The sequence below is a fragment of the Equus asinus genome, chromosome 2 (genome assembly GCF_041296235.1).
Source record: "Equus asinus isolate D_3611 breed Donkey chromosome 2, EquAss-T2T_v2, whole genome shotgun sequence".
Taxonomy (NCBI): Eukaryota; Metazoa; Chordata; class Mammalia; order Perissodactyla; family Equidae; genus Equus; species Equus asinus.
The window spans coordinates 147,367,394-147,383,535 of NC_091791.1; the positions used below are offsets into that span (position 1 = coordinate 147,367,394).

Consider the following 16,142-nt stretch of genomic DNA (forward strand, 5'->3'; position numbering starts at 1 on the left):
GATTATTAGTAAGTATTGTGATACACTATAGAAGTTCATTAGAAGTTTCCTGTCACCATTGTAGTAGTGGAATTTAGTGATAATTTTAGTCTATTGAAAACTAATTTTTATTAAAATAATAAATGCACAAAGTTTAAAGAGTTAAATAGTACTACAAGGCTTATAAAGGAAAAATGTGGTCCCAGGTTATACATCTACTTATGCCCCAGTACTCTTTCTTAGCTTTCTCTTCTGGAATTTATCTTCATGAATGTTAATACTCTTTATATTTACCTGTTTTAGAAATTATCTGTTGATTTCCTGTTATGGCAGATGAGAATTTTTCTATGTCCCGACTTCTCTCCCTTATCCCATATTCCCTTATCCCAAAATATCAATTAAATAATTGACATTATCAATTTAATATCATTATTTTTGTTAAATGAATATTTAATGTTTATATTGTTAGATCTATGTAAATATTCTTCACAGTGAGGCAGACAGAGTAGTATGATAGTTTCTTTTTATACAAATTTTGGTTTTCTTCGTGATGCCTCATTCTTTTATTTGCTTAGTTTTCTACGTACCTATTATAATTTTCTCCAGATATAATAACAGATGCCAAAAAACTGTTTCAATTCTATTTTCCACATAGTCAAAAGCATCAGTTTATTTTATTTTATTACTTCATGTTTATTTTTTGGAGGTCTCCATCCTGGAGTCCTTTTGCTCTAATTTGGACTGGTTTTCTATAGGTAAATCCATCACTCTAGCATTTTCTGTGCTAGACACTCTTTTTCCTGATTGTCACGTCTTCCTCTCTCTTGATTTAACCTTGTACTGTGGTGGAGCATATCCTTCAGCAGCTTCTGGAGAACGGGAGTTTGCATGATTGAAATGTCTTTATTCTACCTCAAACTTAATTGTTTGACCAAGGATAGAAAATAGCTTTCTCTCAGATTTTCTAATGCATTGCTTCACTGTCTTCTGACTTTCAAAGTTACTGTTGACAAATTCCTGGAAAGACACAAACTTTCAAAGTTTACTCAAGAAGAAATAAATAACTTGAATGGTTTTATATTTATTAAATAAATTTAATTTGTAGTTAAAAAACCTCCAACGGCTGGCCCCATGGACGAGTGGTTAAGTTCGGTGCTCTGCTTCAGCGGCCTGGCGTTTTGCTGGTTCAGATCCTAGGTGCGGACATGGCACTGCTCATCAAACCATGCTGAGGTGGCATCCCATATAGCACAACCAGAAGGACCTACAACTAGAATACACAACTATGTACTGTGGGGCTTTGGGGAGATGAAGAAAAAAAAGAAGATTGACAACAGATGTTAGCTCAGGTGCCAATCTTTATAAAAAACCTACTGATAAAGAAAATACCATACCCAGATGACTTCACTGATGAAGCTCCTAAACATTTAAAGAAGAAATAATGCCAAATCTATACAAACAATTATGGGAAATTGAATTAAATAAGAGAAAATATTTTCCAATACATCCTATGAGGCCAGCACTATCCTGACGCAAAAATCAGACAGACACAAGAAAAGAAAACTATATACGAATATCCCCCCTGAACATAAATGCAATAATCCTAAGCAAAATTTTAGCAAATGAAATCCAGAAATCTATAAAAATGATAATACATTATGACCAAGTGTTATTTGGCTCGTGGAGAAACTGGAACTCTCATACATCGCTGGCAGCAATGTAAAATGGTATACCACTTTGGAACAATTTGACAGTTTCTTAAAAAGTAATTCATATACAATATTATATAATCCAGCTATTCTAGTCCTAGGTATTTACCCTAGAAAAATTAAAGCATACGTCCATGTAAAGATCTATCATGAATGTGTATAGCAGCTTTATTTATTATAGCCCAAACCTGGAAATAATCCAAATGTTCATTTTGTTACCTAGTGAATAGATAAACTGATACGTCCATACAATGGAATAGTACTTAGTAAACAAAAGGAATAAACTATTGATACAATAAGAATATAGATGAATCTAAAATTAATTATGCTTTGTGAAAGATGTCAGACAAAAGAGAGAACACTCGATGATTCCAATTACACACAATTCTAGAAAATGCAAACTAAACTGACAGAAAACAGATTAGCTGTTGCCTGGAGACAAGAAAGGGGAACAGGGAAAGATGGAAGGGATGAATTTCAAAGGGACCCAAGGAAGATTTGCAGGGTAATAGATATGTTCATTGTCTGGATAGCAGTGATGGTTTTACAGGTATATACATAGGTTGAACTCAACAAAGTGCATACTTTACTTATATATACTTGTTTGTATGTCAATTATATCTCAATGAAACTGTTAATGTGGGTCAGTTTCATTTACTTTGGCTTGCAACCATCTCTATTCTCTTTATCATGTCTTTGAAACACCTGTGTGGCATCTCCATTCTGACTCCAGCCTCTTCCTCCTTTCCACCACATAAAGGAGACAGGAATGCAACATTGCGAGGTCAAGTCTCTGAAAGACATCTTAAAGGAGTGAAAGCAGTACACACAAGGGTATTCTTACTGGTTTCTGCTGGACAAATAGAAGAGCATATTGCCTGTATCTATACTGGCAGTGGCATTTGCTGACACTAATTTCCTGGTAACTGGAGACCTGGAAATTGAGCCAGCCAGCCAGAATTGACTGAGCATGCGAATCTCTTATTGATCTTAAAAAAAAAAAAAAAAAAAAGTTCCCAGCCCTCATTCCTAGAGATTCTGATTTAGTAAGTCTGAGATGGAGCTCAGAGAATTGTACATAAACCAAGATTAGAAACAACAGCATTAGGCAACATTAGCATTTTCACCCTTGCCTCCACTAAAACCCTCCACCGTCATCAGGCTGCTGTCCTCTCTCCCTCTCATACCATGTTAAATCCTCTCCCACTTGCCTAATTTCCACTTACGCAAATCATGGTGATCCACCCATTGCAAACTGCGCCTCTTTTTTTTATGACTAACTATCTCTCTCCACTTCCTTTCTTCTCACCTGTCTCCAACCACTGCAGCCCTTCTAATCCTTGAGTCCAAACAACTCAAGGATCCCAAGCTAATCATAGAGGTATTCCTTTCTCTGGGCTCTAAGTCACTACACAGAATGAAGGCCTCAGGGTTTCAAAACAACGACTTAGGGGCCTGCCCGGTGGCATAGCAGTTAAGTTCTCATGTTCTGCTTCAGTGGCCCGGGGTTCGCCGGTTGAGATTCCAGGTGCGGACCTACGCCCCGCTAGTCAAGCCATGCTGTGGTAGGCGTCCCACATATAATGCAGAGGAAGATGAATGGGCATGGATGTTAGCTCAGGGCCAGTCTTCCTCAGCAGAAAAAGAGGAGGCTTGGTGGCAGATGTTAGCTAAGGGCTAATCTTCCTAAAAAAAAAACAAAAAGCCCAAGGATTTATTTGCAGAAAATCAGCTCTTGTGTGTATACAAGTCACTGTAGCAAGTTCTCTGTGGCGTCACCAGTGTTTCTTCACTTGCTCACTATATTGGACTCTGTCTATGGACAACTAGTACTATCTTGTTTTGGTTTTAGAGAAAATTATTAAAGCTTAGAGCAAAGCTGTTTATTTTTGCCATCCAAATTTCTGAGAAGAAGATATTTTAGATAAGCAACTCACCACTGTCTTTGATCTCAAACTATCAGCTTCAAAGTATAACATTTAAAAATAATTTTATGTGGTTTCTATTATTTTGCCTGCCTTGCATGCATTGAGGCTTATTTTAAGATGCCTCTTCTGTTTTTGAGAATTTTTGTAAGATGGTCAAGTTAGATGTTTGTCTTTTGTGATGAAACTCAGCAACTTCTTTATAGAAATATCCCAGATTTTATTATCACATCAGATAGTGGTAACATGAATACATTTCTCTTCTTTACAGACATTTACTGAGAGTACAGAGTTGACGTCCACTCAATTTTTCTGGAAGAGCATTGGCTTCTGTTTTTTCTCTTCCCTTTGTAACCGCTCTTGAAGAAAAAAAGATTCCACTTTGTACATCTAAAATATTTGTCAGGAGGGTGGGTGGTTAACACTCTTTCTTCTGCATGGTGGTGGTAAGCTTTTCTGTTCCTTTTGTCAGGTTCAAGAAAAAAGTTGTGTTAAAAGTAGAATATTTGGACAATATGTTGCAGAAGGGACATAAATATGCCTTCGAGGTCCAATCAAGGGCACGTAATTAATTTTATTCTTCCTGGTTTACTGTCTGAGAGATAGCATAATGCAGTGGGCATAGTCAAAAAGCAGTAGTAGTACTAGATTTTTAAAATTGGAGAAGCTGGTTTCTAAAGTTTGCTCTTCCACCTATGCGATCTGGGGCAAGGTTCTTCATTCTTTTGTTTATTCATTCTTTCATCCCACAACTATGTCTTGAGCATCTTCTCTGTGTTAGATAGTGGAAAGCTCTGAGAACAGAGGAGGAGGACATGGTCCTTGCTCTTACAGAGTGTGGCAGGCATGAGAATGTGCCTCATAGATCTCCAACTACAGTAGCATAGTTGACCAAGGGCCTCAGATTCTGTGCTCTGAAATCCACTGTATCGTTGGCACCAGGCCACACTTCCTATGGGCTGTTCCTCACCAGTGACTGACTGTGACAGAGATACAAAGGCAAGTCCATTCCTGGGAGACATGGTATTTATAAGATGGTCAACTACAGCTGGAGAACTCAGTGATGGTCTTGCTGAACAGTCTTTAGTCTGCACAGCAGTCTAACTCACTTCAATCCAACCTTCCTGTCCCCTCTCCTTCGCTCAGGGTCACACCTGCATCACGTTCTGAGGGCTCTCTGAAACTTGTGTTCTCTCCTCATTTTCTCTCTCAGGCATTTCCACTACTAAAAATCCTTACACATTAAATCCCATCTTGGCGTTTGCTTCTTAGAGAACCTAGACTAACATACAGAGCTATATATTCTGGTGGAAGAGACAAAAAACAAACAAGTAAATAATAAGATAATTTCAGATAGTGATAATTGTTTAAGGCAACAAAATAGCATAGTGAGATAGACTGATTGACTGGAGCAGGGGCTGGGGAGGTGCTTTGTTCTTTAGCTTAGACGGGTAGGGAAGACTTCCCTGAGGTTATATTCCAGCTGAAAGCTGAATGATTAGATGTGAAGACGCTGGAGAGGAGCAGGCTGAGCAGTGTGAAGGGCTGGAGCCCAGCAGGAGCAGCATGTTTGGGGAGTGTGAAGAAAGGGATTTTCCTAGCAGTCCTCCAGGACAGCGTGGCGGGAAGTGAGATCAGAAAGACAGATGAAAGCCTGGTTCCACAGGTCCTGAAAGGCCATGGCAAGGAGTCTACACTGTACTCTAAGTGCAATGAAAGACTTTTGGGAAGTTGAAGCAGAAGGGTGACATAATTTGATTTGCATTTTTGAAAGATCCTTTGGCTACTGAGAAAGGATGGACTGGGAGTGAGCAAGCATAGAAACAAATAGCGTAGTTGGATTACAGGAATCTAAGTGAGAGCTGCCATAGGCTTGGACTTATGATAGTGACAATGCTGGTGAGAAAAATAAAAGGATTCAAGACATGCTTTGGAGGCACATCTGATAAACTGCTTAGCTTTCTGTGCCTTATTTCCATTTTTTTAAAAATGAGGATAATAATAGTACTTGCCCTATAGTAGGTTATAGTAAGGATTAAATATGTCATATGTAAAATATTCAGCACACTCAATAAATGTTAGTTCCTCTTATTGTGGAAAGAGGACTAGATGGAAGAGAATGGATCCATGCTTTGTTATATATATAGTTCTGCCATGAACTCAAGATGTGGCCTCAGTTTCTTATGAGTACAATGTTGGGAGGGGATGGTGATTATAAAATCACAGACTATTAGAGCTGTATGGGACCTTTGGGATTGTTGATGTCATCCTACAGTGAGAGAAAAACAGGCAGCAGAGGAAGGTAAAACCATGTCCTTCAGGAAACTCTTGAACTAGGAGCATTGAACTATGTGGCGCTACGAGGCCCTTTCCATTAGAAAACTCCAGTGATTCTAAGTATTCTATAAAGTGACTGACAATTCTTCTATGACAAGCCTTCTTTGAGGACTCTCTGGGGCCTTTGTCAGACTTTCTCTTAGTGCTTGAGTCATTGCATTTCTTTTCTCATCTACTGTGAGTTCACAGGTTTCTCAGAAGCAGAACAGAGAACAGTATGTCAAATAAAAAGTTTATTTTCTTTCCTGTTGCTCCACATCTGTGTATGCAATGATTCATCCCATTGAGAGATATTCTGCTTTCAACATCCCCTTGAGATCTTGACTGCTGCTTGGACTGCTTGGCAATCTCTAATCAGGTAGAGTGATCAGTCTTAACATCATTAAAAGTAGAGCAACAAAACATTATGCTCCTCTTGTTAAGTAATAGGAAGTAATCAGCACAACTCATGAAGTAATCTTTTAATTTTCAAATTTTTTTAAGAAAAAATTCAAACATTTTCAGAAGAAGAGAGAATACTATAAATGTCTTCACCCTCCTTCAACTCATATCCAATTTCTTCAGTGAATAAACAGCATAGGGGAAGGCGGAACCATTTTAGACTAAAAGACACTTAACAGGGTGCTGCAGCTTCAGTAATAGTGGAGAATCTTCATTAGACTAACTCCCTCAGTGGCAATTATAAAATCTAGACAACACATTTTTAAAAATATTAAGGAACTGGAGAATGAACAAAATCAAAACTAAAGGAAAGTCTATCCTTGAAAGAAGAGTTTCCACAAGTGAGATTTGTAGGTTTGCAGGCTCTTGCCCACACAGCTGCAGCAGCAGAAAGCCATCATCTTACTGGTTTGAGGTATCTGACAGTTTGGGGCAGGCAGCACAGAATGTTAGAGGAATGGAGGGCCCTGACAAAGGGGAGAGCCCCAAACATATACATATAAATTCTGCCTAAAACCTAGGCTGACTGCTAAACTATACATGCCTAGGGAAGACCCCAAGGGGTCTTGAAACATAGGAGTAGCTGAGAACTGAATGAACTGAGTGGAGAGTTCATTTGCTGTCCACCATATGGAAGACAGAAGTGGGAGTTCGAGTCCATCCAAATTAATTGCCTTCTAAAATAAGAAATACTTTTCAGAAAAACATAACAGAATCCAGAGACTCTCCATTGTACAATTCACAATGTCCAGCTGCCAACCAAAAATCACTGGATGCACAAAGGAAACATAAGAATTACTCAAGAAAAAAAGCATTCAATAGAAACTGACTCTGAGGAGGTCCAGATAATGGAAGCTGCACATAAGACTTTAAAGCAGCCATGGTAGATATGTCCAAAAATTTAAGGGAAAATATACATAGAATGAATGAAAAGAAGGGCCTCCTCACCTGTCTAGGCTTGGGCATCTCTTCTAAGCATTAGGCTCTAATTTACTCTCACTAGGCATTATGTAGGCACAGTTAATATTGATCAGCATCACTTACTCCAGCTGAAGTAGGTCTGATCTCAATGGGAAAGAGAGTGGATAGTGGTATCGATGGTGTGGTGTTAGCGATGTTGGTGGTAGTGGTGGCAGACAGAGCTGAACTTCTAACTGAATATCAGGATGTAAGAGGAAAATGTTCTAAATCTTTGCTTTAATTAAATGAGATTATACATTTTAGGTATTTCCCATGAAATCTGGCATTTGACCATGACCTAAATTATGTTTCCTCTAATGTTTCTTGAGAAAAGGATGCATTTACACAACTAGCAATATCTAAGAGTGAGAAGACTCAGTTCTAGACTCTTATTACTCTAACCAATTTGGAGAAGTTAGTTAAAATCCCAAGAAAGCTAAGTTTTTTCTTCTCTAAAACAAAAGGGAGACTGGATGAAATGATCTCTTTGTAGCTATGATATTTAATGACATTTAATGAATCCAAGACCTGGATTGGGTCTTATCCAATCTCTTATCTTAGTAGTAATAATACCTATCCTGCTTACTGCATAGAACAGTTATGAAGAACAAATGAGATGATGACAACAATAACAATAACTTACATTTATTGAGGAATTACCATTTTCCAGGCACGGTTCTAAGTGCTTTTTTTCTATGTATTAACTCATCTAATACTAACAACAATGAGGTAGGTGATATTTTTATTAGCCTCATTTCACAGATAAGTAAATAGAGGTTAAATAGTTTGCCAATGTCTCTCAGTTAATAAGAAGTAATGGTGGGATTCCACCCTGGCAGTCTGTGGTGAAGATGTGGGAATCAAATACTCTTGGTCATTGTTATTAAGAATGAAAATTGGTACAAGCACTATGGAGAGCAATTTGACAACAGGCCTACAACTAGATGCTCACTCCGATGAACTGGAAATCCCACTCATGGTACTCACTATGAGAAACTGTTGTATGTGTGCAGCAGGAAACATAGACAAAAATGTTCAGTGAAACATTATTTGCAATAGGGAAAAACCTAACTGTCCATTAATAAGTAAGTGGGTAAATAATTATACATATATATATATATAGAGAGAGAGAGAGAGAGAGACTCTATAACAAAGTTAATGTGTATCGATATAAATAGATCTAGAATTGTGCTCTTCAATATGGTAGCCACTAGCTACATAAAGCTATGGAGCACTTGAAATGTGGTTAAAGATATATGTTAGAATAATATTAATATTTTGGATATATTGGGTTAAGTAAAATATATACTAAATTTAATTTTACCTGTTTCTTTTTGCTTTTTCTTGGATGTGGCCACTAGAAAAAGTTTTATTACATGTGTGGCTCACATTATATTTTTATTGGAGAGTGCTGATCTAGAAAATATAATTTGAGTTAAAATAAGCAAGCTACAAAATGATAGATACAGTATGAAAGAACTTGTAAACACCAAAAAGCACATAAAGCAATACTATCTAGTGTTCATGGAGCATGTACATGCAATTAAAATACAAAAATATGGGCTGAAATGGTATCCTCCACATTCACAATAATGGCTGCCCCTGGCGAAGAGGTAGGGGATAGAACAATTTCCTATAAGCCCATCACTAAGAGAAAGTCACTGGATATTTTGGTTTATTTTCTTTCAGTCTCTTTGAGTATTTGGATTTTGCTAATATCTGACAGATATTTCAAAACAAATTCCTGGATGAAATACGATTGTTTTGTCTTTGATCAAAATAATGGTTTGTCTTGGGGCTCCAGATTGTGCTTGTGATATTTTTCTTCTTTAAAAAGCAAAACAAAAATAAAACCAATAGCTAATATTTACTAAAGGCTGTACCCTGCATGCTAAACAGGTTACATGCCTCATATAATTTAAACTACTTTCCAATGTAGGAACTATTATAATTCCCACTTTACAAAGAGAAAAATGAGGCTTGGAGAGGTTTAGTAAGTTTCCAAGGAGGAGCTTGGAATAGATGAAGCTGGGATCCAAGCCTAGAGAGTTTATTTAAAAAAAAAGCCAACTCTACATCTCCATGGCAGGTCCCCTAAGAGTGAGTCTTTGAGTTTACATTGGATTTGTGTGTGTGGTGGAGTGGTGGCACAGAACATACTCTACTGCCATTACCTGCCCCCACTAAGCCACTTTCCAGAGGCCCCTACACTTCCATTACTCTAAACTTAGAATAAAAGCTGTACCTGGCCTGTTCCAGGGAGATCCAAAGCTCTGATGGGACTAGGCCCAAGGCCAAAGGGAGTGTACAATGGAGCTCAGGCTGTGAAATGTCCTCTTGAGGTTAGGCAGAGAGAGTCAATTCATCCACTCAGATACACCTTGTGTTCTTAGAGATTCAGAGATTCTCTCTGCAGCCATTGCCCACCCCTCAACAATCCTCAACAGGCTGCAATTGGAATGAAGAACCCCAGCACTCCAGAAGTATTAGTGTCTGAGTCTGTGTGCTTCTTCCTGTGCCTGGACATATAAACAGGGATAAGCGAGCCAGGTGAACTTTGTCAATGGGAAGGTAATTTTTTTTTTTTTAAAGATTTTATTTTTTCTTCTTTCCCCCAAAGCCCCCCAGTACATAGTTGTATATTCTTCGTTGTGGGTCCTTCTAGTTGTGGTATGTGGGATGCTGCCTCAGCGTGGTTTGATGAGCAGTGCCATGTCCGCGCCCAGGATTCGAACCAACGAAACACTGGGCCGCCTGCAGCGGAGCGCGCGAACTTAACCACTCGGCCACCGGGCCAGCCCCAATGGGAAGGTAATTTTATTTCACATTTAACATTTATTGATCCCTAGTTAAATACTTTGCCCTGGACTAAGTACTTTACATGTTTTGCAATGCATTATTTCATTTAATCTTCATAACAACAAAGTAAGGAAGGTTCTATTACTATCCCCATTTAATTGATTTTTAAAAAATGAGGCTTAGAGAAGTTGAGGAACTTGTTCAGGTCACAGATAGAGATAATAGTGATGGAGTTGTCCACACTTTGAAATTAAGGACAACAAACCCCAGAGTCTATACTCTTCCTCTACTCTTTACCACTTTTCAGCATTATGAAGGGTTTCTTATTTCCCTGCTAACCAGTGTAATATGTCAATGTTTGAGGCCAGTAGAAGGAACATATTTGATAAAGAATCCCCTAGATACTGATACAGCCAATCAGATGACCCTTATCTTCTATAAAGACATCTTTTCCTTCAGTTTCTCCTACCAGGCCTGCCAAGTTTGGGTTGAGCGCCTGTTGCCAACTCCTGGTTTTACCTAGCTTGTGATAGGAATGGTCCATAACCCAAAGAAACAGAATTTAAATGACTTGTTTTTGCATTGCACATTGCAGCCCAAGGAGGAAACCTGGATGGTTACCAGTTTATAAAAATAAGGAAATGAGAACCATGCTTAATAGGAATGAGGCCTGCCAGTGATCAGAGCCAGGGATTAACCTTTTGAAATATGATGGGAGATGGAGGTGGGGTAGGGGATGGGTTGGAGGAAGGATGAATCAGAGTGAAGGCAGCTTTAGCCAAAGAACTGACCAACAAACAGACTCTGGGCACTTCACAAACTCTAGTAACTCTATAACAGACGGAGAGGAAGATATCCTCAAGTTAATTTTTCTTTAATTCCTGTCCATTGGAGTCTGAGGAGCAGTCATCATTAGGGGCCCTCACAGTTGAGATGACATGGTAATTGGGGTGCACCAAGGGAGGGATAAAATCTAATGCATCTATTGCTGGGACCCAGCCACTCCCTTGGCCTTAAAGCAGCACCCCACGACAGATTCCTCCTCACTGTATTTTTGATCTGGGTCCCAAATGGTAGTGTCTTGGGATTTCTTCACTATCCCAGGTTCTACTAAAGGCCTGGGTCTTCATAATATTGCATACACTTTATGGGTATTAATTAGCAAGAGAACACTGTTGTTCATGATGAGATATAGAACACAGTCCCTGAGGTCAGGGAAATAGTGAATTAATGGTGGGGAAATCTTCCAAGCATGTATCTTGACCTTGATTATTGATGCAGAGATGAAATGCACAGAAAAAAGGGAAGTAAAATAAAAAGTGAAGGGAACAAGCTTCTAATTTTCCCACTCTTCAGTCCTTTAACCTAGATCAAGGAATGGGAATTAAGTGTGGTCAAAAAAATTTTGTTTCAGCTGCATGTGTCTGCATCAATTCTCTCTCCTGCCAAATGGTGGGTACAGCAGAGAGAAGAATCATGTATTTTCTGGGAAATGAAGGCAATGGACCACTTTTTGACTGAAAGAAAAAAATGACACGGCAAGGAGAAGAAAAAGGAACTGGACAGTAGTGTCTTTGAAATTCTTTGCATACTTTTCCCCAGGCTCTAAGAACAATATTCATCTGGGGAAGGCAGCCCGGTTCTTGTTCTCCATGTGCAGACTTAAAGTGGGCCTCCATCGACATCCAAACAGCATAAAAAGCTGTTCTCCTTATTCCCATCCTTCCAAGAAGAGAAGTGGGACTAAGTAGTCGATGTGAGCCAGCCCTGCCAGTCACCAGGCTGATCTCTTTCTTAATAGGAGCTGTTGGGACTTGCTGTATTTCTTCCTTTCAGACAGAGAAGCGGCACTGTACCTGTATCTCAGCCACAATGCTGTCACTGGCAAGGCCTCTAAGAATAGAAAACAAAACAACTAATGACTCAAAAGGGGCAAAAAACCTCATAAAATTGGACTATCGGCCAAATCCAAAATTGTCTCAGAGTACCTAGAGTACCAGTAGCTCCCCTCAGTGACAGTGTGAACCTCCCAGTGATCAGGCTGTGACTAGACTAAAGGGGGACATACGTTTCTGGGCTGCTGAGGCACCTCTGGCTCTTTACATTTCTAAAGATCTCATGGACCCGCTTTAGATGTCAGAATAAACGGCATTTGGGATGAGAAGGGTAGTGACTTTCCGGAGCAGTGTAAGGCTGGTAGCCCTGTAACCCTACCCAAAGCATTTTCTTGCAGAGGAGAGCAGTCGGCACTTTTAAATCAAGTGGACTTCCCACTCACAGTCTGCTGTTCAGTATTTAAGTCGTGTGCCCTTCTTTCTGCTTGTGCGCTTGGCTTTGCCACTCCTCCTGAACATCGCTGTAAGCAAACACTCCTTCAAGGTTTCAGTAACCTAGGCCCTCTGCCTTTGTTAGTAAGATACATCCTTGGAATTCAGAGGCTTTGCTTGTTTACTCATTGATTTAAAAATATAGAGAGAGATATCTTTTCATTAGACACGTGGTTTCTGTGCTCATCAGTTCTACCTGCACACTATTATAAACATGTTCTACTAGGGCCCTCATACAGTTAAGGCAAAGTCTTGCCTTCAATGTCAAACCTTTATTAAGCACCAAAAGACTTTCTCTGAGGGGAAGGTGGCAAGATGGAGAATGTGGATAAGAACTAGGCTCTGGAGTCACCCTTTGCTCTGTCACTCAAATCGCTGTGGATTTGGGGCAAGTTACCTCACCTCTCTAAGACTTTTTCCTCATCTATAAAATGAACATGACATCAATATCAATATCTAACAAGGTTTGTTGTGAGGTTTATATTATGTACCTGACACATAATAAGAGCCCAGTATTATTATTAGAAAATAAAACATGGACTTTGATTTTGTGGAGTTTATAGTGTATAGAGGAAGTCAATCCTTTAAAGAGATAATTACATCAAGACAAAAGTGCTATAATTGACACGCCAAAAAAAAAAAAGTAAGTAAAAGTACAGATGAGGTACCCATTCATTTCTGTCAGAAAAGGTCATGAGGCTCAGGGAGGAAGTACTATTTGACCTCACTTGGCCAAGAAGTGAAGGAAGATGGTTCTAGGCAGAGGAAACAGAGAAGAGGCAGAGAGCCATGAAGCAGGAGAGGATGCAATCATATGGAATTGAGAACACAGTCCACAAGGAAGGGATAGTAGGCTTTCTGAATTTTGTGAAGTATTAACTCTTATTAATTCCTAAGAGGCCTGTTGAATAATCTAGTAGAGTTGGGATGTACATTTTTCTTTAGCCTGACAATCAGTCTTACTGCAGAAGATGTATTGGCCAGGAAGGGAAGGGTGGAATGCACCAAGGAAGAACTGATATAGAGGGTACCACCCACGTAACTTGTTTACCTGTCACAATGGTTGAGTCACTCAAAATCCAATCCAATTTGGTTTTCCATTCATTGACTTCTCGTTCAAGAACACTGCATCCTACTTATGTATTGTCATTCACTAAGTCAGAGAGGGCACGTGCCAAGAAAAGAGGCTTCCTGGTCATAGTTACCTTGAATTTGTTCTTTAACTAGTTCATTTATTCACAGAACATATTATTTGTCACACCAGCCCTCTCGATTTGTTGTTTGTTCAATCTGATTCTCCAGAAGGCCAGGGGCTGGCTTGTCTATCATAACTATTGAACACAGCCTGGTTTTGTTTCCAATGCACAGGTGACTTTCTTTTGCACTTATGTACAAATGGACACTAAAAACTTACAAATACAAAACTTCCTCTAGGTAGAAATTCATAAAAATGAGGACACTTGCAGTGAAAATCAGAAGAGCATTCTCTCTATGCAGTGTAGGAGAGCACTCAGCCCTTGGAATAATGAAGCTTGACAAATGCACTAGTTGAAGCATATAGACAAATCAAGAAAAATTTCAAATGAAAAGATGGTGAATGAGCCCAGGTTTTGCACATTCTCTCAATGTTATTGAAGAACATGTTTTAGTCTACTTATTGCTAGATGTCCTTCGTAACAATTATTTTCTAGTTATTTTAGGAAAAATCTGCTTACATATTACTAGTTTATTTCCCTATGGTCAAGAAAAATACTTTATGATTTCAGTTCTTTGTCATTCACCGAAAATTGCTTTCTTGTCCAACATATGGTCAATTTTGGTAAATCTTCCATGTGCATTTGAAAATATTGTTCATTCTGTAGTTATTGAAAGTATTACTGTGGATTTGGTTATTTCTCCATTTAATTCTGTTAGTTTATTTCCTAGAAGTGTTAAGGCCACTTGATTAGGTGTATATAAATTTAGGTTATTAAATTTTTCTTTTGAATTGCTCATTTTATGACTATGAAATGTCCCTCTTTATTGCTATTAATACAAAATAATAAAGTAATTCTTTATCTCTGATTATAGTGGTTGAGTGATTGAGCCAATCCTGGTAGTGTAGTGGTTAAGATTTGGCACTCTCACCACTGCGGTCCAGATTCAATTCCCTGTCAGGGAACCACACCACCCATGTGTTGGTTGTCATACTGTGGTGGCTTCATGTTGCTGCGATGCTGAAAGCTACGCTACCAGTATTTCAAATACTAGCAGGTCACCCATGGTGGACAGGTTTCAGCAGAGCTTCCAGACTAAGACAGACTAGGAAGAAAGACCTGGCCATCCACTTTTGAAAAAGTTGGCATGAAAATCCTATGAATAGCAGTGGAGAATTTTCTGACATAGCACTGGAAGATGAAAGGATGACGCAAAAAGACTGGGCAGGGCTCTGCTCTGCTGTACACAGGGTTGCTAGGAGTGGGAATCGACTCAATGACCAAAATGATAATAATAATAATATTAAACACTGAAATATTTGGAAGTATTAAATCTTCCTTTTGAATTTGTCAAAATGAAATCTTTTTCTTTATCTCTAGAATTATTGCATACAGAAATTTTACTTTATCTCTAGCAATACTACATAAAGCATTTTTAGTTATTCAATTTCTCCCTCTATTAGTTTGTAATACTTTTTTACTTTTCATTTATTGTGTATCCCAATTATTACAACATGCGTCTTTATTAGAATTTACTTTAAATGAATATTTTCATTAACTTTCCAGACAATGCAGGGATCTTATAACACTTTTTAAAAAATATTTTTACAGTTTTATTGAGATATAATTGACATACAATATTGTATTAGTTTAAGGTGTACAATAATGATTTGATATATGTATATATTGTGAAATGATTACCACAATATGTTTAGTTAAGATCCATCACCTAATATAGTTATAAATGTTTTTTCATATGATGAGAACTTTTAAGATTTACTCTCTTAGCAACGTTCAAATGTAGAATTGTTAACTATAGTCACCATGTATACCATGCTGTACATTACATCACCAGAACTTATTTATCTTATAAATGAAACTTTGTACCTTTTGACCACCTTCACCCATTTCCTCCACTCCCTCCATCTTTGGCAACCATCAATCTGTTCTCTGTTTTATAGGTTTGTTTTTTTCAGATTCCACATATAAGGGAGATCATATAGTATTTGCCTTTCTCTGCCGTACTTATTTCACTGAACATAATGCCCTCAAGTACTTATAACACTTTAACTCCATTTCACTCTTTACCCTTTGTGCTTTTGCTACTGTGTATTTCAATTCTATACATACTTTTAAACTCACAGACATTAGTATTATTGTTTTAAATAATTAATATTTATTTATATTTTCCACTGTAGTTATTCTTTCTGTTGTTATCCCTTTTTGCATTATTGTGCTTCTATCTAGGATCATTTTCCCTAGCCGAAAGAATTCCCTTTAGTATTTCTTTTAGTTTAGGTTTAATGGTGATGAATTCTAAGTTTTTGTTTGTCTGAAAAAGCATTTATTTTGCCTTCATTTTTGAAAGATATTTTCATTAGGTATGGAATTCTCAATTTACATTTATTGTCTTTCATTATTTCAGATACGCTTTCATGGTTTCTGTTGTTTCTTTTGAGAAGTTGGCTG

General features: G+C 38.1%; 1 long non-coding RNA gene across 1 annotated transcript in view; it reads right to left on the bottom strand.

Moving 5' to 3' along the window:
* Nucleotides 1-1,140: 1,140 nt before the first annotated feature.
* LOC139042640 (uncharacterized) overlaps nt 1,141-16,142 on the bottom strand; it is a 36,775-nt gene continuing 21,773 nt past the window's right edge. Inside the window, exon 4 of the long non-coding RNA XR_011499596.1 lies at nt 1,141-1,277. This is a non-coding gene — a long non-coding RNA (uncharacterized lncRNA). The remainder of the gene's footprint in view (nt 1,278-16,142) is intronic.